The 23,540-nt window shown below is 41.5% G+C and overlaps 1 non-coding gene across 1 annotated transcript; it reads right to left on the reverse strand.

Annotated features, from left to right (window-relative positions):
- Window positions 1-10,421: 10,421 nt before the first annotated feature.
- Window positions 10,422-10,494, reverse strand: TRNAF-AAA (transfer RNA phenylalanine (anticodon AAA)). Its single transcript has one exon. It is a non-coding gene; the product is annotated as a tRNA-Phe (tRNA).
- Between the last annotated feature and the right edge of the window lie 13,046 nt (window positions 10,495-23,540).

Below are 23,540 nucleotides of genomic sequence, written 5' to 3' on the forward strand. Positions count from 1 at the left end.
CGACCAGGTCATAAAGGGCATCATGACACCCTCTTTGTCTCTTCCTTGTCTTCTCTGGGAGAAGCCAGTTACCACTTGGTAAGGTCATCCAAGCAGCCCTAGGAAAGGCCCCCAACCTAGGGCTGTGTGGATGAGATGTCCTGAAAGTGGATCCTTCAAGCCCATTTAAGCCTTCAAGTCCTGTAAGCCTATGAGCAACTCTGAGCCAGAACCACCCAGCTAAGCTGCTCCCAGAATCTCAACTCTCAGAAATTGTATGTAATCATAAACATTTGCTGTATTAAGCCATTACATTTTAGAGTAATTTCCTCCACCTCCAATATATAACTAACACACCTAAGTACTTCTCAATAAAAGATGGTTTACAGGGTGCATGACTCAGCCACTGGTGAGTGGGGAACATCCACTCTCTACTTCCACCTTGCTGACTGAACTCTATTTTGGCCTAGGGGTTAGTAAGCCAGGCATCTCTTCTTTTCTCAGCTATTTGTAAGGCCTCCTCAGACAACCATTTTGCCTTTTTGAATTTCTTTTTCTTGGGGATGTTCTTGATCCCTGTCTCCTGTACAATGTCATGAACCTCCATCCATAGTTCTTCAGGCACTCTATTAGATCTAATCCGTTGAATCTATTAGTCACTTCCACTGTATAATCGTAAGGCACTTGGTTTAGGTCATACCTGAATGGTCTAGTGGTTTTCCCTACTTTCTTCAATTTAAGTCTGAATTTGGTAATAAGGAGTTCATGATCTGAGCCACAGTCAGCTCCTGGTCTTGTTTTTGCTGACTGTATAGAGCTTCTCCATCTTTGGCTGCAAAGAATATAAACAATCTGATTTCACTATTGACCATCTGATGATGTCCATGTGTAGAGTCATCTCTTGTGTTGTTGGAGGAGGGTGCTTGCTATGACCAGTACATTTTCTTGGCAAAACTCTGTTAGCCTTTGCCCTGCTTCATTCCGTATTCCAAGGCCAAATTTGCCTGTTTTTCCAGGTATGTCTTGACTTCCTACTTTTGCATTCCAGTCTCCTCTGATGAAAAGGACATCTTTTTTTTGGTGTTAGTTCTAGAAGGTCTTGTAGGTCATCATAGACCATTCAACTTCAGCTTCTTTAGCATTCCTGGTTGGGGCATAGACTTGGATTACTGTGATAGTGAATGATCTGCCTTGGAAAGGAACAGAGGTCATTCTGTCATTTGCACCCAAGTACAGCATTTTGGTCTCTTGTTGACTATGAGGGCTATTCCATTTCTTCTATGGGATTCTTGCCCACAGTAGTAGATATGATGGTCATCTGAATTAAATTCGCCCATTCCAGTCCATTTTAGTTTACTGATTCCTAAAATGTTGACATTCACTCTTGCTATATCCTGTTTGACCACTTCTAATTTACCTTGATTCATGGACCTAGCATTCCAGGTTTCTACGCAATATTGTTCTTTACAGCATTGGAATTTACTTCCATCACCAGTCCCATCCACAGCTGGGCTTTGTTTTTGCTTTGGCTCCATCCCTTCATTCTTTCTGGAGTTATTTCACCACTCTTCTCCAGTAGCATATTGGGCACCTACCAACCTGGAGAGTTTCTCAGTGTCATATCTTTTTTCCTTTTCATACTGTTCATGGTGTTCTCAAGGAAAGAATACTGAAGTGGTTTGCCATTCCCTTCTCCAGTGGACCACATTTTGTCAGAACTCTCCACTGTGACCCATCTGTCTTGGGTGGCCCTAACACACCATGACTCATAGTTTCATTGAGTTAGACAAGGCTGTGATCCATGTGATCAGTTTGGTTAGTTTTCTGTGATTGTGGTTTTCATTCTATCTGCCCTCTGATGGATAAGGATAAGAGGCTTATGGAAGCTTCCAGATGGGAGAGACTGACTATGGGGGAAACTGGGTCTTGTTCTGATGGGCAGGGCTGTGCTCAGTAAATCTTTAATTCAATTTTCTGTTGATGGGTGGGGCTGTGTTCTCTCCCTGTTGTTTGGCTTGAGGCCAAACTATGATAGGGGTAATAAAGGCTGTATATTGTCACCCTGCTTATTTAATTTATATGCAGAGTACATCATGTGAAATGCCAGGCTGGATGAAGCACAAGCTGGAATCAAGATTGGCCAGAGATATATCAATAACCTCAGATATGCAGATGACACCACCCTTATGGCAGAAAGTGAAGAGAAACTAAAGAGCCTCTTGATGAAAGTGAAAGAGGTGAGTGAAAAAGCTGGCTTAAAACTCAACATTCAGAAAATTAAGATCATAACATCTGGTCCCATCACTTCATAGTAAATAGATGGGGACACAATGGAAACAGTGACAGACTTTATTTTCTTGGGCTCCAAAATCACTGCAGATGGTGACTGCAGCCATGAATTTAAAACACATTTGCTCCTTGGAAGAGAAGCTATGACACACCTAGATAGCATATTAAAAAGCAGAGACATTACTTTGCCAACAAAGGTCCGTCTAGTCAAAGCTATGGTTTTTCCAGTACTCATGTATGGATGTGAGAGTTGGATCATAAAGAAAGCTGAGTGCCAAAGAATTGATGCTTTTGAACTGTGGTGTTGGAGAAGACTCTTGAGAGTCACTGGATGGCAAGGAGATCCAACCAGTCCATCCTAAAGGAAATCAGTCCTGACTATTCAGTGGAAGGACTGATGCTGAAGCTGAAACTCCAATACTTTGGTCACCTGATGTGAAGAACTGACTTCACTGGAAAAGACCCTGATGCTTTCCAGATCAGAAAGATTGAAGGCAGGAGGAGAAGGGGAGGGCAGAGGATGAGATGATTGGATGACATCACCGACTCAATGGACACGAGTTGGAGCAAGCTTTGGGAGTTGATGATGGACAGTGAAGCCTGGCATGCTGCAGTCCATGGGGTCACAAAGAGTCAGACACAATTGAGCGACTGAACTGAACTGAACTAGTAAGCCAGGCTAGGAAAACAACATCCCTGGCATTACTTGCCTATGGGGTAACCATGTGACATTGCAATGCTGGATAAGACAGAAGCAGAAGTTAATAGATGAGGCTTCCCAGAAAGCTCTTCAAACAGGCAGACCCAAGTCGTACGAGTATTTGTGTTTTGTTCTTCCATTTCTTCTCACCCAGAACACAGTCATCACATTGAAAGTGAAGCTGCTGTCTTGCACATCACCCCCAGACATCAACCGCAGCCTGGATGGCTGAGAAGATGGATGGAAAGAGTCAGGTCTCTGATAGCATCGTGGAGCCATTGAACCCATCCAGGTTGACCACCTCTGGGTTCTCATTACATAAGGAAAGGGAGCCCTGGTTTAGTTAAGGCAAAGCTGATCAGATTTCTGTTACCCCCAAGCACAATGGGAATTTCTGGAAACAGGAACTCCTTGATTGATGCATCTTCAGAGAATGTGGAAACATTCAATTACATGATGAAAAAAGGGTGCAGTGAGCAGGTTTCACAGTTTTGATTGGGATTGTTTTATTTAGAAGTTTTATTGTTGACCCCTCTATGAAAGCACATAGTCACTGTTGTGAAGAGAACAGGGATTGCAGAGGCAAGAAATGATGACATAATCTCTTTGAGTTCTCAAGAAAAACATGGGGTTTTAAACCAAAAATGTGAAAGCCAAGCCAGTCCTGCCGGCAGCCAGACTGTTGGTTTTCCCACCTGCATGGCAGCGATGTTCAGGCAAGCCCCCCACCCTCCAAAACGTTTGGAAGGAGACTGAGCAAGGCCATTCTCTAAACACAAGAGTGACTGACTGACCCGCTTCTTCTGAGATATCTGACTGCTACCTCTTCATCAGTTACAACCAAGTCTAGTGCCCCCTGTTTTCTAGATAACATTAGATGTTCAATTACCAAAATGCTCTATTCTTGGCTGCATCTAGCTAGGACTGCCCCCCACCTTCCTCATGCCATCTGAGAATCACTCAACACTGTGTGGTCCTGTGAGAAGTCCCTCCCAGGTCCCCTCTCCTGAGCCTCTGGGCCCATCCTCTCCTGCAAGCCCAGTAAATCTACTGTCTTTATCTTTGACTGCAGGTGAGCACCTGGTAATCTTTGGTCAACTGACTTTAATAGACTACATGAAAGCCAAAGTTATAAGCCCCTACCACCTCTAGTAGGGCTTCCCAGGTGGCTCACTGGCAAAGAATCCCCCTTCAGTGCAGGAGGTGCAGGAGACACAGGTTCAGGAAGATCCCCTGGAGGAGGAAATGGCAACCCACTCTAGTATTCTTGCCCGAAAAATCCTGTGGACAGAGGGGCATGGTGGGCCACAGTCCATGAGATTGCAAAGAGTCAGACACAACTGAGTGACTGAGTGCACACACACACAAACACACACATACACACCCTCTAGTGGTCCAAAGACAGGTTCAGGAATGGGTGCCAAGAGCTCCCGGCAGCATACTCAGGACTGGAGCTGTTGTAACTTTGTCTCCACACCTGTGTGTTCTTCCAGCACTGACTGGAGGCATAAGAAAAAGAGCGGAGACGGCCACCACCACCTTCCCCAGCCCTCGTCCCCCTCCAGAGTTCTTGGGAAGCTCCCCTCTCCTGTTTGTTCTCATCAGTCAGTCCTGACTGGGTCCATGTGGAAAAAAGACAAAATGTTCAGGGGAGAAATGGTGAGGCCCTTGCACCAGGCAGGGAAGCTGGGAGTTTCTTAGGAAGAGGAGGTTTTCCCGGGTTGGGCAGGCCTGAAGTTCGTCAGCATTAGATATAGGAGGCTCACTGAGCCCTGGCCTTGCAGTCATTTGCAGGTGTTTCTGAAACATGATCTGATCAGAAAAAAGATCCCAAATGAAGATTGTAATGAAAAGGGTCAAGGAATATTTTCCAATGAGAGACTCCATGGAGGCTTCAAATAGTCTTTGAAGGTGAGCAGGATAATGATTAAAAAAACCCTAAGTCTTCAAGGTGGGCTATATCAGTGCCTCTCAACGTTGTCTACACGTTAGAATTAGCTGGGGGGTCAAAAGAATGCCCATGCCTGGGACCCTACCCCAGACCAATCATGCTAGAATCCATCAACCTAGGAGACAATAAGAAGCCCCAGGAAGTTCCTTTTGTCCACTTTCTCTCCTTGTGTAATACTTACCAACTCTTTTGCCCCATCAGCCCTAGGGATCTTCACTCTTAGAAAGTCTGAACGTTGAGTGTAAAGGAATGCTTCTCAAAGCTTGAGACCAACCACGCTCCCCCTTTCCTGGGTGGGATGCCACGGGGCTGTCGTACACCAAGTCTGATCATGCCTCGTTTCACCAAATGGAGATGAACAAACACCAGTTTTGAGTTGTAAGTTTGCCTATCAAATTAGCAGTGATTTTTAAAGAAAGCTCTTCCTCCTTGGTGACTCAGTGTTAAGAAGGTTGCTGTGAGAATGTGTCTCACTATTGTCACAGGAGTGATTTGTGTGTATGTATCAATAATTTAGAAATTCCCCACTTAGGATCCTACTCTAGGAAATCATTTATATTTAGATTGTAGGAACTAGAATGCTTTCAGCTGCCAGCAGCCGGAAATTCAATTAATATAGCAACAGTAGTCTGATGTTTATTGACCATGTAACAAGAAGTCTGGGCTTCCCAGGTGGCACTAGTGGTAAAGAAGCTGCCTGCTAATGCAGGAGAAACAAGGTTCCTTGGAAGAGGGCATAACAATCCACTTGAGTATTCTTGCCTGGAGAATCCCACTGACAGAGGAGCCTTGCGGGCTACGGTCCATTACATCACAGAGTCAGACACGACGAAGCAACTTGGCACTCAGGCAACAAAAAGTCTGGTGGAAAGAGGTCCCAGAGTTGGTTTGGTGTGTCCATGATGTAAGGAAGGACCTCAGAGCTTTCTTTTCCCACTCTGCAATCCACAGTTTGTCTTCTCTCCTGATGGTGGCACTATCAGCTGTTTGCAACTCAAAGTGTCCTGTTTTTACAAGACAGTGGCCAAGCAGAAAAGAAGAGAGAAGGGGGAAAACAGACTTTCTTCAAGAAATGCATTCCCAGAAGCCTCTGAAACACTTAACTTCTAATTTCATTGTTCAAAGTAGGACAACATGCCTGCCCCTCAGACATATCATTAACAAAGGGACCGAGGTCTCCATGATGGATGTGCCTGCCTACACAACAGCAGGGTACTTTTGGAAGGGAAGGAAGGTGAGTGATTTCTGGGTGAGCAGCCAACAGTGTCTGTCACTGGAAATTAAAATTTTCATACAATATGTTTGGTGTAGTGTTATTCATAAATATTAAGAAATGGAAACTCTGGGGTTAAAAAATTACAATGTATTTGTTTGCATGAAGAAACTACTAAAACTAAGGCATAAAAGCTGGCTTCTAATCATTTCTGTCTGACTTCAAACCCACTATGTCAGCCGCTACTTCCTCCTTGGGTTTAACAAAAGCATTCACAACAATAGAAGCAAAAGCAATAGAAAATCTTCCAAAACGTGTTAGGTTTCTTAATAAAAAACAGCCAATGCAATATGATACCCCCATTCTTCAAGGGTGAGGGTTAGCCAAGGGGTTCCTGACATCCTTAGCCCGACTGTCAGTTTTGAGAGATTAGTAGACTCTTCTGAAATTCTTTGCCTGATTCCTGCTGAGAGACCAAAAACAGATAAAAGTTAAAACAATGTCAGCTTATGGTTCCATGGCTTCTGCCTGCCTTACTGGGTCACCCATAATGTAATTCAAACACCAAAGACCTTCAGTCAAACCCAGGGTATGTGAAAAAGACTGATTAAAGAAAAAGAATTATTGGAGGATTTAGATAATGGTAACATGGTTTTCTTCCAGATGTTCAAGCTGGTTTTAGAAAAGGCAGAGGAACCAGAGATCAAATTGCCAACATCCGCTGGATCATTGAAATAGGAAGAGAGTTCCAGAAAAACATCTATTTCTGCTTTATTGACTATGCCAAAGCCTTTGACTGTGTGGATCACAATAAACTGTGGAAAATTCTTCAACAGATGGGAATACCAGACCACCTGACCTGCCTCTTGAGAAACCTATGCGCAGGTCAGGAAGCAACAGTTAGAACTGGACGTGGAACAACACACTGGTTCCAAATAGGAAGAGAGGGAGTACGTCAAGGCTGTATATTGTCACCCTGCTTATTTAACTTCTATGCAGAGTACATCATGAGAAACGCTGGGCTGGAAGAAGCACAAGCTGGAATCAAGATTGCCAGGAGAAATATCAATAACCTCAGATATGCAGATGACACCACCCTTATGGCAGAAAGTGAAGAGGAACTAAAAAGCCTCTTGATGAAAGTGAAAGAGGAGAGTGAAAAAGTTGGCTTAAAGCTCAACATTCAGAAAACGAAGATCATGGCATCGGGTCCCATCTTCATGGGAAATAGATGGGGAAACAGTGGAAACAGTAGAAACAGTGTCAGACTTTATTTTTTTGGGCTCCAAAATCACTGTAAATGGTGACTGCAACCATGAAATTAAAAGATGCTTACTCCTTGGAAGGAAAGTTATGACCAACCTAGATAGCATATTCAAAAGCAGACACATTACTTTGCCAACAAAGGTCTGTCTAGTCAAGGCTGTAGTTTTTCCAGTGGTCGTGTATGGATGTGAGAGTTGGACTGTGAAGAAAACTGAGCGCCAAAGAATTGATGCTTTTGAACTGTGGTGTTGGAGAAGACTCTTGAGAGTCCCTTGGACTGCAAGGAGATCCAACCAGTCCATTCTAAAGGAGATCAGTCCTGGGTGTTCTTTGGAAGGAATGATGCTAAAGCTGAAACTCCAGTACTTTGGCCACCTCATGCGAAGAGCTGACTCATTGGAAAAGACCCTGATGCTGGGAGGGATTGGGGGCAGGAGGAGAAGGGGACGACAGAGGATGAGATGGCTGGATGGCACCACCGATTCGATGGATATAAGTTTGAGTGAACTCCAGGAGTTGGTGATGGACAGGGAGGCCTGGTGTGCTGCAGTTTGAGAGAGTCATTTCCTAGGCAGGTTGATAGGGAGTCTAGGGATCCCCAAGGAGAGAGGGGTCTAGAATTCTCAAGGAGGAAGAAAGGACAAACTTTTTCTTTCTCCACATTCCTTAGGATTATATAACAATAATGTATCCTGCCTAAGGACAGTCTTTGGATTAAACCTTCTGTTATCTTCAAATGTTAATTATGGGAGTAGACCTGGTCTTTACAAGGATGTATCTTGCCTGAGGACAGTGTTATCTTAAAATGTAAATTATGGGAGTAGGTCTGGTGAGGTCTTTACAACCTCCAGACATTCTTTGGATTATATAACCTCATTGTTAACACTAGCAAGCAAGGGGTACTCTTTCTGCCCCCTTCTGATGCTTATGTCAGAAGCTTTCTCTATTTCCTTTATACTTTAATAAAACTTTATTACACAAAAGCTCTGAGCGATCAAGCCTTGTCTCTGGCCCCGGATTGAATTCTTCTCCTCCAGGGGCCAAGAATCCCGGTGTATTCGCGTGATTCAACAACAACCTTTCAAGTTCCTGGGGTTGCAAAGAGTCGGACACGACTGAGCGACTGAACTGAACTGAACATGGTTTTCTGACAATAATGGAAGATAATTGTCAAAGTTGAAGGGATTCTTGTGGGTCTTTGCCTCAGGCCCTCTGTACGGATGGGTCTGCCCATTCTGTTCTATATGGATGGACTGGTTGTGAATGTGGCAAACCCTACTGGCCTGTTACTCGCCTTCCAGAATTGTACTGTCCCCCTTCCCTCTTTTAGTTTTTCTATCAGAGAACAGAAAGGCGTGTCAAGGGAAAGCTAGATGCCGATTTAGTTATTTTGTTAATTAATAGGTCTGGCTATATTTTTGCTGGGGAAGAAAAATTGCTACCTTTCTTTGGCACTGTGACGTGGTTAGATGTGAAGTATCTAAAATCTAGGCAGATCTCAAAATTCACAATGTCTTTTCCTCTCAAAGCCACCCTTATGTTTACACAGAATAACCACAACATTTTTCTTGGGCTTTACAAAGGCCATCACAAGCTCATTCTGTTTGCTTTGTAGGAAGGGTGCACAGTGAGACCTGCAGTCTGACGGGGTGGGGGAATTTCACCACCTTGATGACGGATGGACCCACGCTTGTCATGGTTACCTGACCATTTCACACTTGTTTCACAGTCTCATTTATTTCAGAGATTCAATTTTCCATTTATAGGTGCCAGGCTTGTGGGTGGCTTGGAAAACAACAGCAAGAACAATAGCAACAACCATTTGGCCTTCAGTCTAACAGCAAAAATGGACGTGTGGACACCCTTGTGAGAGCTGAGTCTGTGTTCCTGGGCAGTTCCTCCTCGAGGTCTCTCATGCCACCTCTACCCCACTTTGTAAATCTAGTCTTGCTGATGTGGACGCTTGTCTCTCTCTGGAAACTCCTACTCGCTCTTCAAGGCTCCACTCAAAGTTTTCTTTCATCTGGAGGGGTGCCCCAAATCTCCCAGGCAGAATGTTTTTTATTGGAGTATAATTGCTTTATAATGTTATGTTAGTTTCTGCTACACACCAAAGTGAGTCAGCTATATGTACACATGTATCCTCTCCTTGAATCTCTGTCCCTCTCCCCGCATCCCACCCACCCTTCTAGGTCATCAGAGCACCGAGCCTCCCACTAGATTTCTAAATAGATCAGTTCAGTCAGTTCAGTTGCTCAGTCGTGTCCAACTCTTTGCGACCCCATGGATTGCAGCACACCAGGCTTCCCTGTCCATCACCAATTCTTGGAGCTTGCTCAAACTCATGTCCGTTGAGTCGGTGATGCCATCTATTCTAAATAGATATATGGTGTATATACGTCAGTCCTCCTCTCCCAGTTTGTCTCACCCTCCTCTTTGCCTCTGTTTCCACATGTCTGTTCTCTACAACTGCCTCTCTATTCCTGCCCTGCAAACAAGCTCATCTTTACCATCTTTCTGGATTCCACATACATGCATTAATATAAATATTTGTTTTTCTCTTTCTGACTTGCCTCACTCTGTATGACAGACTCCAGGTTCCTCCACATCACTACAAATGATCCAATTTCGTTCCTTTTTATGACTGATATTCCATCATATATATGTACCACATCTTCTTTATCCATTCCTCTGTTAATGGACATTTAGGTTGCTTCCATGTTCCTAGGCAGAATTGACGCCTCTCTCTTCTTGGTGCTCTTGGAGCATTAATACCCACCTATGTTGAATTGGGATGATTTGATTTTCTGTTTTCTTGACTGTGCTTCAAGTCTTCCAGAGGCAAGATAGTGTCTCAGGAACAAAGCAGGGCAACACTGCTATGAAAGTGAGTGAAAGTGAAGTCACTCAGTTGTGTCTTACTCTTTGCAACCCCATGGACTGTAGCCTACCAGGCTCCTCCGTCCATAGGATTTTCCAGGCAAGAGTACTGGAGTGAGTTGCTATTTCCTTCTCCAGGGGATCTTCCTGACCTAGGGATCGAACCCAGGTTTTATGCATTTTAGGCAGACGCTTTACCATCTGAGCCACCAGGAAAGTCACTAAAGATAGTGTCTATTTCATTTTAAATCAATTTCTGATTTAAAAACTATGAAATATTTTCTACATATAGTAGAACATGTATATTCAATAGAATATATATATATATATAAAACACATATATGTAATAATAATAATAAAAAATTTGTGTAGCCAACCTTCATTTAAGTACAGACACTGGGACGCCTTCCCATGGGCCCCTCCCTCTGTCTTTCATCCTGAAGTAACCCCTATTCTCAGGTATGTATTATTCCCTTGTTTTTCTTTATAGATTTACAACATATGTATATATCTTGTGAAAAAATGCCTGTTGTCCCCAGTTGTTCGATTGGGGATTTAAAACTTTGCCCATTTAGTGACTGGAAAACAGTATTTTGTTGCACTTTTAATTTGCATTTTCACAGTTACTAATGAGGTGAGGCTCATAAACCATGCTGAGGTGTAGTTAAATGTGTTTATTGGTCATTTGGGTCTCCTTTTTTAGCGAAAACTTGTTCTTGTCTGTATTTTGCTGCAGGGTTGTTTTCTTTATTGATTTATTCTTATATTTGGATACTAAGTCCTTGTCAGTTATTTGTATTGAGAACATATTCTCCGAGCCTATCATTTGCCTTTTCAATTTCTTTATGACTTTTTCAGATGAACTCAACTCCTGATTTTAGTGTGGTTTATTTTGTCAATAATTTTCTTTTTTGTTTGACATTTTTGTGTTGTGTGTTTTTTTGTTTTTTTTTTTTAATTTCAAAATCCTGCTGGTGGCTGCCGCGGGTCTATGATCAGGAGAGGCAAAGACACGGTGCAGGTAGTCGCTCAGCAGCTTCTCATGCACGATGCCTGTGACCCTGGATCTCTCAGCATCTGAAGTCAGTTTGTAGCTCTTGCGCGAGAAAGCCATGCTGCCCTCCTTGGACGCCATCTTTCATCTCTTGTGGGCAGCCTGTAGTCCTGAGGGCTCATACACGACTGCAGCGTTCCGGGCGCTGTGACCTCTTCCAAAAGAAAAGTGAGTGGCTGCGAAGGGTGCTCTGGGGAGAGGGCTGCTGAGGTCTCCAGCCTTGTTGATTTTGGGTCTTTTGCTCCCAGACTGCGTTCGCAGCATTGGTGCAATGGCGAGGATTACCGCGGCTCAGTGGACAGCACCGAGTCAGGACGCGAATGTCAACGCTGGGACCTGCAGCACCCGCACCCACACCCCTTCGAGCCCGGCAAGTCTGTTGTGTGTTTTTAAAAAACTACTTTGTCTGCAGCGGGTCTTAGTTGCGGCATGCAGGAACTTTATTTGTGGTGTGTGAACTCCTAGTTGCAGATGTGGGAACCCAGTTCCCTGGGTCAAACCTAGGACTCCTGCGTTGGGAGCACAGAGTCTTGGTCACTGGACCAAGACAGCAGGGAGGTCCCCGTGCTGTGTTTAAAAATCCTTTCCCAATTGGTCTTAAAGATATTCTGTATTTTCTTTTAAAATCGTTAGAGCTCAGCCTTTCATATTTAACAGTTTATCAAGAAAAGCAATAAAACAATAAAAATGATACAGTGGACAAAAGGATCCTAGCGCTATTAGTTGGAAAGTCATCTTTCCCTTGCTGACCTGTGGTTCCTCTGTCAGGTGTCACCCACACATGTGGGGCTCTGCTTATGGGCCTTTGTTCCTGGTCCTTTGGTATAGTTTTTTCTGTCCTTGGGCCAATACTATACCATTACTACAGTTTTATAGTAACTTATATTTCCTGACAAGGCAGGTTTCCCCTCCCCCCATATTTAGGAAAAGTTTGGCTATTTTTGGCCATTTCCTCTTTCAAATACATTTTAAAATTAGCTGCTCAAGTTCCATGAAAAGCTATGTTAGGATTTTGATGAGCATTGCATCAGATCTAAAAGTTAACTTGGGGATAATGAATGCTTTTGTGATATGGAGTCTTCCTATCAGTAAACATTTGTTTTGATCTTGTCTCATGTCTGGGGCAGAGAAGGCAATGGCAACCTACTCCAGTACTCTTGCCTAGAAAATCTCATGGACGGAGGAGCTTGGTAGGCTGCAGTCCATGGGGTCGCTAAGAGTTGGACACGACTGAGGGACTTCACTTTCACTTTTCACTTCCACGCATTGGAGAAGGAAATGGCAACCCACTCCAGTGTTCTTGCCTGGAGAATCCCAGGGACGGGGGAGCCTGGTGAGCTGCTGTCTGTCTTTGGGGTCGCACAGAGTCAGACACGACTGAAGCGACTTAGCAGCGGCAGCAGCATGTCTGTGGTGAGAACTGTCTAGTGTTTTGGACAGCCTACTTCCCTTTTGTTTAGCTCACACCAGGACTACACCCCCCTCCAGCTTTCCTAAGGGTGATGGGGCCCATGGGTGGGCTCTGAACAATGAAATGAGAGCAGAAATCGCCTTGTGCCGCACTGCCAGGCCTGGCCCTCCTCTGGGATCCTCTTCCCTTTGACTATTCCCCTTAGTGTAGAGGGATGCAGGGGATCATGAAAACGATTCTGAGGCCCCAGGAAAAAGGCCACAAATTAGAAGAATCTGGTCCCCCAGTCCCTGTGTGGAAGTCTCTCACTGAATACCCACACTGAACTTTTGGGAGAGCAAGAAAACAAAAAAACAAAAACAACCCTTCTATTGTGTTATACCATCCAGAGTTTGGAGTTTGTTAGAATTGTTCAGTTCAAGTCAATCGCTCAGTTGTGTCCGACTCTTAGCGACCCCATGGACTGCAGCACGCCAGGCCTCCCTGTCCATTGCCAACTCCTGGAGCCTACTCAAACTCATGTCCACCGTGTCGGTGATGCCATCCAACCATCTCATCCTCTTCATCCCCTTTTCCTCCTGCCTTCAATCTTTCCCAGCATCAGGGTCTTTTCAGATGAGTCGGTTCTTCACATCAGGTACTCAAAGTATTGGAGTTTCAGCTTCAGCATCACTCCTTCCAATGAATAGTCAGGACTGATTTCCTTTAGGATGGACTGGTTGGATCTCCTTGCACTCCAAGGGACTCTCTTCAAAAGCATCAATTCTTCAGTGCTCAGCCTTCTTCACAGTCCAACTCTCACATCCATACATGACTACTGGAAAAACCACAGCTTTGACTAGATGGACCTTTGTTGGTAAAGTAATGTCTCTGCTTTTTAATATGCTGTCTAGGTGTGTCATAGCTATTCTTCCAAGGAGCAAGCGTCTTTTAATTTCATGGCTGCAGTCACCATCTGCAATGATTTTAGAGCCTAAAAAAATAAAGTCTGTCACTGTTTCCCCATCTATTTCCCATGAAGTGATGGGACTGGATGCCATGATCTTAGTTTTCTGAATGTTGAGTTTTAAGCCAACTTTTTTACTCTCCTCTTTCACTTTCATCAAGAGGCTCTTTGGTTCTTCTTTGCTTTCTGCCATAAGGGTGGTGTCATCTGCATAACTAAAGTTATTGATATTTTTCCTGGCAATCTTGATTCCAGCTTGTGCTTCATCCAGACCAGCATTTCACATGATGTACTCTGCATATAAGTTAAATAAGCAGGGTGACAATATGAAGCCTTGACATACTCCTTTCCTGATTTGGAACCAGTTTGTTGTTCCATGTCCAGTTCTAACTGTTGCTTCTTGATCTGCATACAGATTTCTCAGGAGGCAGGTCAGGTGGTCTGGTATTCCCATCTCTTTAAGAATTTTCCACAGTTTGTTGTGATCCACACAGTCAAAGGCTTTGGCGTTAGTTTATACTAATGATCTCCCAATTACACTACACAATTTGTTTCCATAAATCTGTCTTTTGTTAGATTTCTTCTTTAGGTATATTATCAGTTTTTTTTTTTTTTTTATGGGTCAGCACTTTTATGTAAATTATCTCAAAACAACACAGTGAAACAGGTATTGTTAGCTCCAAGGTGGTGCAGGCAGTGAATGGATGGCCGAGCTGGGTGGAGGGGAACGGACCCAGATCATCAGGGCCTATCCAGAGCATCCTTTCCACTACGGCAGGATGCTGCACCAGAAATACTACAAGGCCTTCACATCTAAACTGTAATTGGTCTCAAGCTGAGCAAGTTTCTACCAACAATGTCAAAAAGGAATACCCTCTGTCAAAGAGGCCTGTCCAAAGACAAAATTCCAGGAGTCTCTTGGGTAAAGATCGATCATCGGTATTTCCACAACACAAAAGGCATCTTCGGGTTTCTTCTTTTTTAAGAATGTCAGGATCTGCCCTGCATGAATCTGAAGGTTCCGTGTGCTATTGTTGATTCTAAAGGAACATCTGGTTGCAGAGACAGGAATCGGCTCTAGGAGTTTGACTGTCAACTTGTAGAAGAAGGCTTCACAGTAGTAGCCCTTGAGCCATTTCAAATATTCTTATTGCAGTTATATGTGGTATTTTATTAAAAAAAATGTTTCCCCCAATATTACTGGTATGCAGAAATACAAGTAGTGTTTCTATGTGACCTGTGTCCAACAATCTTGACCAGATCTCTTATTAATTCTATTAATTTGGCTGTAGAGTTTTGTGCTTTACTATAAAGACTATCACCTGATTTAATGCCAGTTTGGTTTTTCTCCCTTTCCATCTATTATTTCTTATTATTTTCTTATTTGTACTAGTGAGTACCTATTGAACACTGATTAGTTAAGAGAACATGCATTTTCTTTTCTTTTTTTTTTTTTCTTTTTTACACACCCCACCCCCCACCTCCAGGTATCCATGCATTTTCACATTCTGTTTTTTTTTTAAGCTTTCAGTGTTTCATCGTTGAGAATGGCATTTGCCATAGTATTTCAGGGACATCGTTCATTGGGGTCCTTGTTTTTTATAGTTTTATTTATAATCATTATTCAGTGCTTTTCCTGTCCATATTTGAGATGATCATTACCTTCCTTCTTTAGTCAGTTGTATGAATATATTTTCTAATGTTAAAAACCAGACACCAGGCCCCAAATGCAGTCAGTCATGCTAAGCCCCATGTCACCAAACTAAGACTTACTTACAGTTTCTGGCTCTCCCAGAACTGCAGTCTTAAACTAGTCAGTCAGGAATCACCTGATTAGCATTAGTTAGGTCATCTACCTGACTGGACTCTTGCTATCCCCTAAAGGAAAAGGACCTTGAAATAACCAGCCTGCTTTTAGCCTAGTATGATTACCTTGTTCCTGCTCCCTTCTGCCTAGTCTCTCATATTGTATAGCTCCTTGGAGCTCCTTTCCATCTGCTAATGGAATGCTGCTTCATGAATCATTAAATAAAGCCAATAAAATCTTCAAAATTTTCTCAGTTGGATTTTGATTTTGGATTATAATATTTAACCAACCTGGTCTGAGATAAGCCCAACTTGGTCATGTTGTATTATATTTGCTGATCAATAACTGGTCTGTTGCCACTCTATTTAGGATTTTGTATATACATTCATGGGCAAAACTATCTCTGAGTTCTTTTCTTGCTTCTTGTCTGGGTATCAAAATTATGTTGCCTTTATATAATGAGTTGGAGAGTTAAGGCTTCCAGGGGACCTTAATGGCCCTTCTACCCAGAGTCAAGGCCATATCGGCAAGTTTTCTTGCTACCACCCTTTGTGGGATAGATGTTTCCATGGATTTCTTGTTGTTGTTTTTTAGTCGCTAAGTCATATCCGACTCTTTTGCGACCTCCTGGACTGTAGCACACCAGGCTTCTCTGTCTATGGGATTTCCCAGACAAGAATACTGGAGTGGGTTCCCATTTCCTTCTCCAGGGGATTTTCCCATTCCTGGGATGGAACCTGCATCCCCTGCATTGGCAGGCAGATTCTTGACCACTGAGCCACCAAGGAAACCACCTTCATTAAGGATCTTCTTTAAGGCCCCAGCTTTATTTGAGACTCTAAGTGCTGACTTCCTCTTGCCAGGGCCTTGCACAGTATTTCTGCCCTTCTCCCTGAGTCTTGAACACCAAGTCCTTCTGTGCAGGATTTTACTGATGCCTTAGTGCAGTCATGCTTTAGCATTAGTTGGCTTTCTTAGTTTTGTATTCGCTCGTAATTCTGACTTCTGAGGTTTTCTCTTAATTTCATGTCAACTTAGCCACAAATTTTAAAATATTAAAATATATGTATATGTCCCCAGAGTATTAGGTGTTTTATGGTAGGAAGGTTTGGTGTCATTCAGTCTACCATATTGCTCTATGTGGGAGCATTTTTTAAAATTAATTTTTAAAAACAGTTTTTTGAAGCCTAGGTAATATAATCACATATTTCAAAATTCAAAGGTACAAAAGAGTATACAGTGAAGAAAAGTCAGTCTCACCCTTTGCCTCCCCCATTTTCTCCAGCCAATGTGAAGTTTTTCTTACATAGTCTTTCAAAGAAATTCTATGCGTAGAGAAACATAGGTTTATACAAACGATAGCACACTGAACCCACTGTTCTACATGTTGTTTTTTCTTTAACCTAATATTAAATTTTAGTTAGTTTGAGAGGTTTAACAGGTAGCACGGAGAAAGCAATGGCACCCCATTCCAGGACTCTTGCCTGGAAAATCCTACGGACGGAGGAGCCTGGTGGGCTGCAGTCCATGGGGTCGCAAAGAGTCGGACACGACTGAGCGACTTCACTTTCACTTTTCACTTTCAAGCATTGGAGAAGGAAATGGCAACCCACTCCAGGGTTCTTGCCTGGAGAATCCCAGGGATGGTGGGGCCTGGTGGGCTGCCGTCTATGGGGTCGCACAGAGTCGGACACGACTGAAGTGACTTAGCAGCAGCAGCAACAGGTAGCAAGACCAGAGGTCCTCAGGAGGCAGGAGTAAATAAACTCCAAGTGGCAGACGTTTTTTCCCCCCCTTCTCTATACAAAATTACAAGAGGCTTCTTTTAATTCTGTGTTGATAACACGTGGTTCCTTTTCTCAAACCTTGAGTGAACCAAAGCATTTTTCTTATGAAACTATGTATTTGCTTTGAAATCTGCCTTTTGGCTCTACCTAAGACTAACCTTTTTTTCTTTTCTCAAATCTTGGGCTGATAATGGCTCAACAAACCAGTATTCACGTCAATTGTTTTATGGCTGGGGGGGTGCCATTCTATCTCAAAAATGCATATTCTGGGAGAAGGGCCTGAGGAGAAGGGCCCCTCAACCTTGAGGTGTTTCCCTTATCTGATTAGCAGCTTGCTAACAGACCTAGAAAGTGAAGTCGTTCAGTCATGTCTGACTCTTTGTGACCCCATGGATTATAGCCTACCACGCTCCTCCATCCTTTGGATTTTCCAGGCAAGAGTACTGGAGTGGGTTGCCATTTCCTTCTCCTAAAATGCCTTGCTAAAAACTAACAAAGGGGCACTCTTTCTGTCCCCTTCTGATGTCTGTCAGAAGCTTTCCGTATCTTTTATACTTTAATAAAACTTCTCTATACAAAAAGCTCTGAGTAGTCAAGCCTTGTCTCTGGCCCCAGATTGAAATCCTCTCCTCTGGAGGTCACGAATCCCAGTGTAGCACAAGGCTTGCAACCGCAGCCTTTCAGTTTCATACTACATAAAATCTTTCCCATTAAAATTCTTATATAGACATAACACTTTTTAAAAAATTTATTTTTTTATTAAAGGATAATTGCTTTACAGAATTTTGTTGTTTTTTGTCAAACCTCAATATAAATCAACCATAGGTATACATATATCACCTCCCTTTTGAACCTCCCTCTCATCTCCGTCCCCATCCCACCCGTCTAGGTTGATACAGAGCCCCTGTTTGAGTTTCCTGAGCCATTCAGCAAATTACCATTGGCTATCTATTTTGCATACAGTAATATAAGTTTCCATAGTCCTCTTTCCATACATCTCACCCTCTCCCCACATCCATGTCTATTCTCTAGGTCTGTTTCTCCATTGCTGCCCTGCAAATAAATACTTCAGTACCATTTTTCTAGATTTTCTAGATTTCTAGACTAGTGCATAGTCTATATATGCATTAGATTATGACAGTTATCTTTCTCTTTCTGACTTACTTCACTCTGTATAATAGGTTCTAGGTTCATCTACCTCATTAAAACTGACTCAAATGTGTCCCTTTTTATGGCTGCATAACATGCCATTGTCTATGCTGCTGCTGCGACAAAGTCACATCAGTCGTGTCCAACTCTGTGCGACCCCATGGACAGCAGCCTACCCGGCTCCTCGGTCCCTGGGATTCTCTAGGCAAGAATACTGGAGTGGGTTGCCATGTCTTTCTCCATCCATTGTCTGTATGTACCACTAATTCTTTATCCATTCATCTGTCGATGGACATCTAAGTTGCTTCCATGTTCTAGCTATTGTAAATAGTGCTGCAATGAACAATGGGATACATGTGTCTTTTTCAATTTTTGTTTCCTCAGGGTATATGCCTAGGAGTGCGATTGCTGGGTCATATGGTGGTTTTATTCCTAGTTTTTTAAGGAATCTCTATACCATCTTCCATAGTGGCTGCATCAATTTACATTCCCACCAAAAGTGCAAGAGCATACCCTTTTCTCCACACCCTCTCCAGCATTTATTGTTTGTAGACTTTTTTTGTTTGTTTGTTTGTAGACTTTTTGATGATGACCATTCTGACTGGTGTGAGGTGATATCTCATTGTATTTTCGATTTGCATTTCTCTAATAATGAACGATGTTGAGCATCTTTTCATGTGCTTGTTAGCCATCTGTATGTCTTTGGAGAAATGTCTGTTTAGGTCTTTTTCCCACTTTTTGATAGGGTTGTTTGTTTTTCTGGTATTGAGTTGTATGAATTGCTTGTATATTTTGGAAATTAATCCTTTGTTCCTTGTTTCATTTGGTATTATTTTCTCCCATTCTGAGGGTTGTCTTTTTACCTTGCTTACAGTTTCCTTTGCTGTGCAAAAGCTTTTAAATTTAATCAGGTCCCACTTGTTTACTTTCGTTTTTATTTCCATTACTCTAGGAGGTAGGTCATAGAGGGTCTTGCTTTGATTTATGTCATTGAGTGTTCTGCCTATGTTTTGCTCTAAGAGTTTTATAGTTTCTGGTCTTACATTTAGGTGTTTAATCCATGTGAAGAGTTGACTCATTGGAAAAGTCTCTGATGCTGGGAGGGATTGGGGGCAGGAGGAGAAGGGGATGACAGAGGATGAGATGGCTGGATAACATCACTGACTTGATGGACATGAGTCTGAATGAACTCTGGGAGTTGATGATGGACGGGGAGGCCTGGTGTGCTGCGATTCATGGGGTCGCAAAGAGTCAGACATGACTGAGCGACTGACCTGAACTGAACTGATGGTGTTAGGAAGTGTTCTAATTTCATTCTTTTACATGTAACTGTCCAGTTTTCCCAGCACCATTTATTGAAGGGGCTGTCTTTGCCCTATTGTATATTTTTGCCTCCTTTGTCAAAAATAAGGTACCCATAAGTGGATGGGTTTATTTCTGGGCTTTCTATCTTGTTCCATTGGTCTATAGTTTTGTTTTTGTGGCAGTACCATACTGTCTTGATGACTGTAGCTTTGTAGTATAATCTGAAGTCAGGAAGGTTGATTCTTTCAGTTCCATTCTTCTTTCTCAAGGCTGCTTTGGCTGTTTGGGGTCTTCTGTATTTCCATACGAATTGTGAAATTTTTTGTTCTAGTTCTGTGAAAAATGCCACTGATAATTTGGTAGGGATCACATTAAATCTGTAGATCGTGTTTGGTAGTATAGTCATTTTCACAGTACTGATTCTTCCTACCTAGGAATATGGAATATATCTCTGTCTGTTTATATTATCTTTGATTTCTTTCATCAGTGTCTTACAATTTTCTGTGCACAGTTCTTTTGTCTCCTTAGGTAAGTCTATTCCTAGATATTTAATTCTTTTTGTTGCAATGGTGAATGGGATTGATTCTTTAACTTCTCTTTCTGAATTTTCATTGTTAGTATAAAGAAATGCAAGTGATTTCTGTGTACTGATTTTGTATTCTGCAACTTTGCTAAATTCACCGACTAGCTCTAGTATTTTCTGATACTATCTTTAGGGTTTTCTATGTACAATATCGTGTCATCTGCAAACAGTGAGAGCTTTACTTCTTCTTTTCTGATCTGGATTCCTTTTATTTCTTTTTCTTCTCTGATTGCTGTAGCTAGGACTTCCAGAACTATGTTGAATAATAGTGGTGAAAGTGGACACCCTTGTCTTGCTCCTGATCTTAGGGGAATGCTTTTAGTTTTTCATCATTGAGAATAATGTTTACTGTAGGCTTATCATACTATGTTGAGGTAGACTATGCCCATTTTTTGAGTTTTAATCATAAATAGGTGCTGTATTTTGTCAAAGGCTTTTTTCTGCATCTGTTGAGATTATCATATGGTTTTTATCTTTCAGTTTGTTAATATGGTGTATCACATCGATTGATTTGCGTATGTCGAAGAACAATTGCATCCCTGGAATAAACCTAACTTGATCATGGTGTATGATCAAGTTGTGTTGCTGAATTCTGTTTGTTAAAATTTTGTTGAGGATTTTTGCATCTATGTTCATCAGTGATATTGGCCTGTAGTTTTCTTTTTTTGTGTTGTCTTTGTCTGGGTTTGGTATCAGGGTGATAGTGGCCTCATAGAATGAGTTTGGAAGTGTTCCTTCCTCTACAATTTTTTGAAAGAGTTTTAGAAAGATAGGCATCAGCTCTTCTCTAAATGTTTGACAAAATTCTCCTGTGAAGCCATTTGTCTGGGCATTTGTTTTTTGGGAGATTTTTGATCACAGCTTCAATTTCAGTGCTTGTAATTGGCTTGTTCATAATTCTTATTTCTTCCTGGTTTAGTCTTGGAAGGCTGAACATTTCTAAGAATCTGTCCATTTCTTCCAGGTTATCTATTTTATTGCCATATAGTTGTTCGTAATAGTCTCTCATAATCCTTTCTATTTCTGCATTGTCTGTTGTAACCTCTCCTTTTTCATTTCTAATCTTGTTGATTTGATTCATCTCTCTTTTTTTCTTGAAGAGTCTGGCTAAAGGTTTGTCAATTTTGTTTATCTTCTCAAAAAACCAGTTTTTAGTTTTATTAATCTTTATTTCTTTTTCATTTATTTCTGCTCAGATCTTTATGATTTCTTCCCTCTACTAATTTTGGGGGGGGGGTTTGTTCTTCTTTTTCCAGTTGTTTTAGGTATAAAGTTAGGTTATCTATTCGATGGTTTTCTTGTTTCTTGAGGTAGGATTGTGTTGCTATAAACTTCCCTCTTAGAACTGCTTTTGCTGCATCCTATAGGTTTTGAGTTGTCGTGTTTTCATTGTCATTTGTTTCTAGAAATTTTTTGATTTCCCTTTTGATTTCTTCAGTAACTTGTTGGTTATTTAGAAGTATGTTGTTTAATCTCCATGTGTTTGTGTTTTTCACAGTTTTTTTCTTGTAATCGATATCTAGTTTCATAGTGTTGTGATCAGAGAAGATGCTTGATACGATTTCAATTTTCTTAAATTTACTGAGGTTTGATTTGTGACCCAAGATGTGATCTGGGTCATATTCCATGTGTACTTGAAATATTCCATGTGTACTTGAGAAGAAGGTGTATTCTTCTGGCTTTGGATGGAATGTCCTGAAGATATCAGTGAGATCTGTCTCATCTAATGCATAATTTACGGCTTGTGTTTCCTTATTAATTTTCTGTTTTGATGATCTGTCCATTGGTGTGAATGGGGTGTTAAAGTCTCCTACTATTGTATTACTGTCAATTTCTCCTTTTATGCTTGTTAGTGTTTGTATTATGTATTGAGGTGCTCCTATGTTGGGTGCATAGATATTTACAATTGTTATGTCTTCGTCTTGGATTGATCCCTTGATCATTATGTAATGTCCTTCCTCATTTCTTGTAATCTTTTTTATAGGGTCTATTTTGTCTGATATGAGGATTGATACTCCAGCTTTGTTTTGCTTTCCATTTGCATGGAATATAATTTTCCATCCTCTCACTTTCAGTCTATATGTGTCTTGAGGTCTCAAGTGGGTTTCTGTAGACAGCATATATATGGGTCCTGTTTTTGTATCTGTTCAGCCAGTCTCTGTCTTTTGGTTGGAGCATTTAATCCATTTATATTGAAAGTAATTATTGAGATATATGTTCCTATTGCCATTTTCTTAATTGTTTCGGTTGATTTTGAGGATCTTTTTTCTTCTCTTGTATTTCTTGACTATATAAGTCCCTTTAACATTTGTTGTAAAGCTGGTTTGGTGGTACTGAATTCTCTTAACTTTTGCTTGTCTGAAAAGCTTTTTATTTCTCCATCAATTTTGAACAAGATTCTTGCTGGGTACAGTAATCTTGGTTGCAAATTTTTCCCTTTCACTACTTTAAATATATCCTGCCATTCCCTTCTGGCCTGTAGAATTTCTGTTGAAAGATCAGCTGTTAAGTGTATGTTACTTGTATGTTACTTGTATGTTACTTATTGCTTCTCTCTTGTGGCTTTTAATATTCTTTCTTTCTGTTTAGTCTTTGTTAGTTTGATTAGTATGTGTCTTGGTGTGTTTCTCCTTGGGTTTATTCTGTATGGGACTCTTTGTTCCTCTTGGACTTGATTGACTATTTCCTTTTCCATTTGGGGAAATTTTCAACTATAATCTCTTCCAAAAATTTCTCATACCCTTTCTTTTTCTCTTCTTCTTCTGGTACCCCTATAATTTGAATGTTGGTGTGTTTGATATTGTCCCAGAGGTCTCTGAGACTATCCTCAGTTCTTTTTATTCTTTTTAGTTTATACTGCTCTTCAGAACTTATTTCCACCATTTTATCTTCCAGCTCACTGAATCGTTATTCTGCTTCAGATATTCTGCTATTGATTCCTTCTAGAGTATTTTTAATTTCAGTAATTCTGTTGTTTGACTCTGCATATTTATTCTTTAATTCTTCTAGGTCTTTGTTAATTGATTCTTGCATTTTCTCCATTTGGTTTTCAGGGTTTTTGACCATCTTTACTTTCATTATTCTGAATTATTTTTCAGTTAATTCGCCTATTTCCTCTTCATTTATTTGGACTTCTGTGTTTCTAGTTTGTTGCTTCATTTGTGTAGTATTTCTCTGCCTTTTCCTTATTTTTTTAAAAACTTATTGTGTTTGAGGTCTC

Source organism: Bos mutus, chromosome 1 (assembly GCF_027580195.1).
Source record: "Bos mutus isolate GX-2022 chromosome 1, NWIPB_WYAK_1.1, whole genome shotgun sequence".
Classification (NCBI taxonomy): Eukaryota; Metazoa; Chordata; class Mammalia; order Artiodactyla; family Bovidae; genus Bos; species Bos mutus.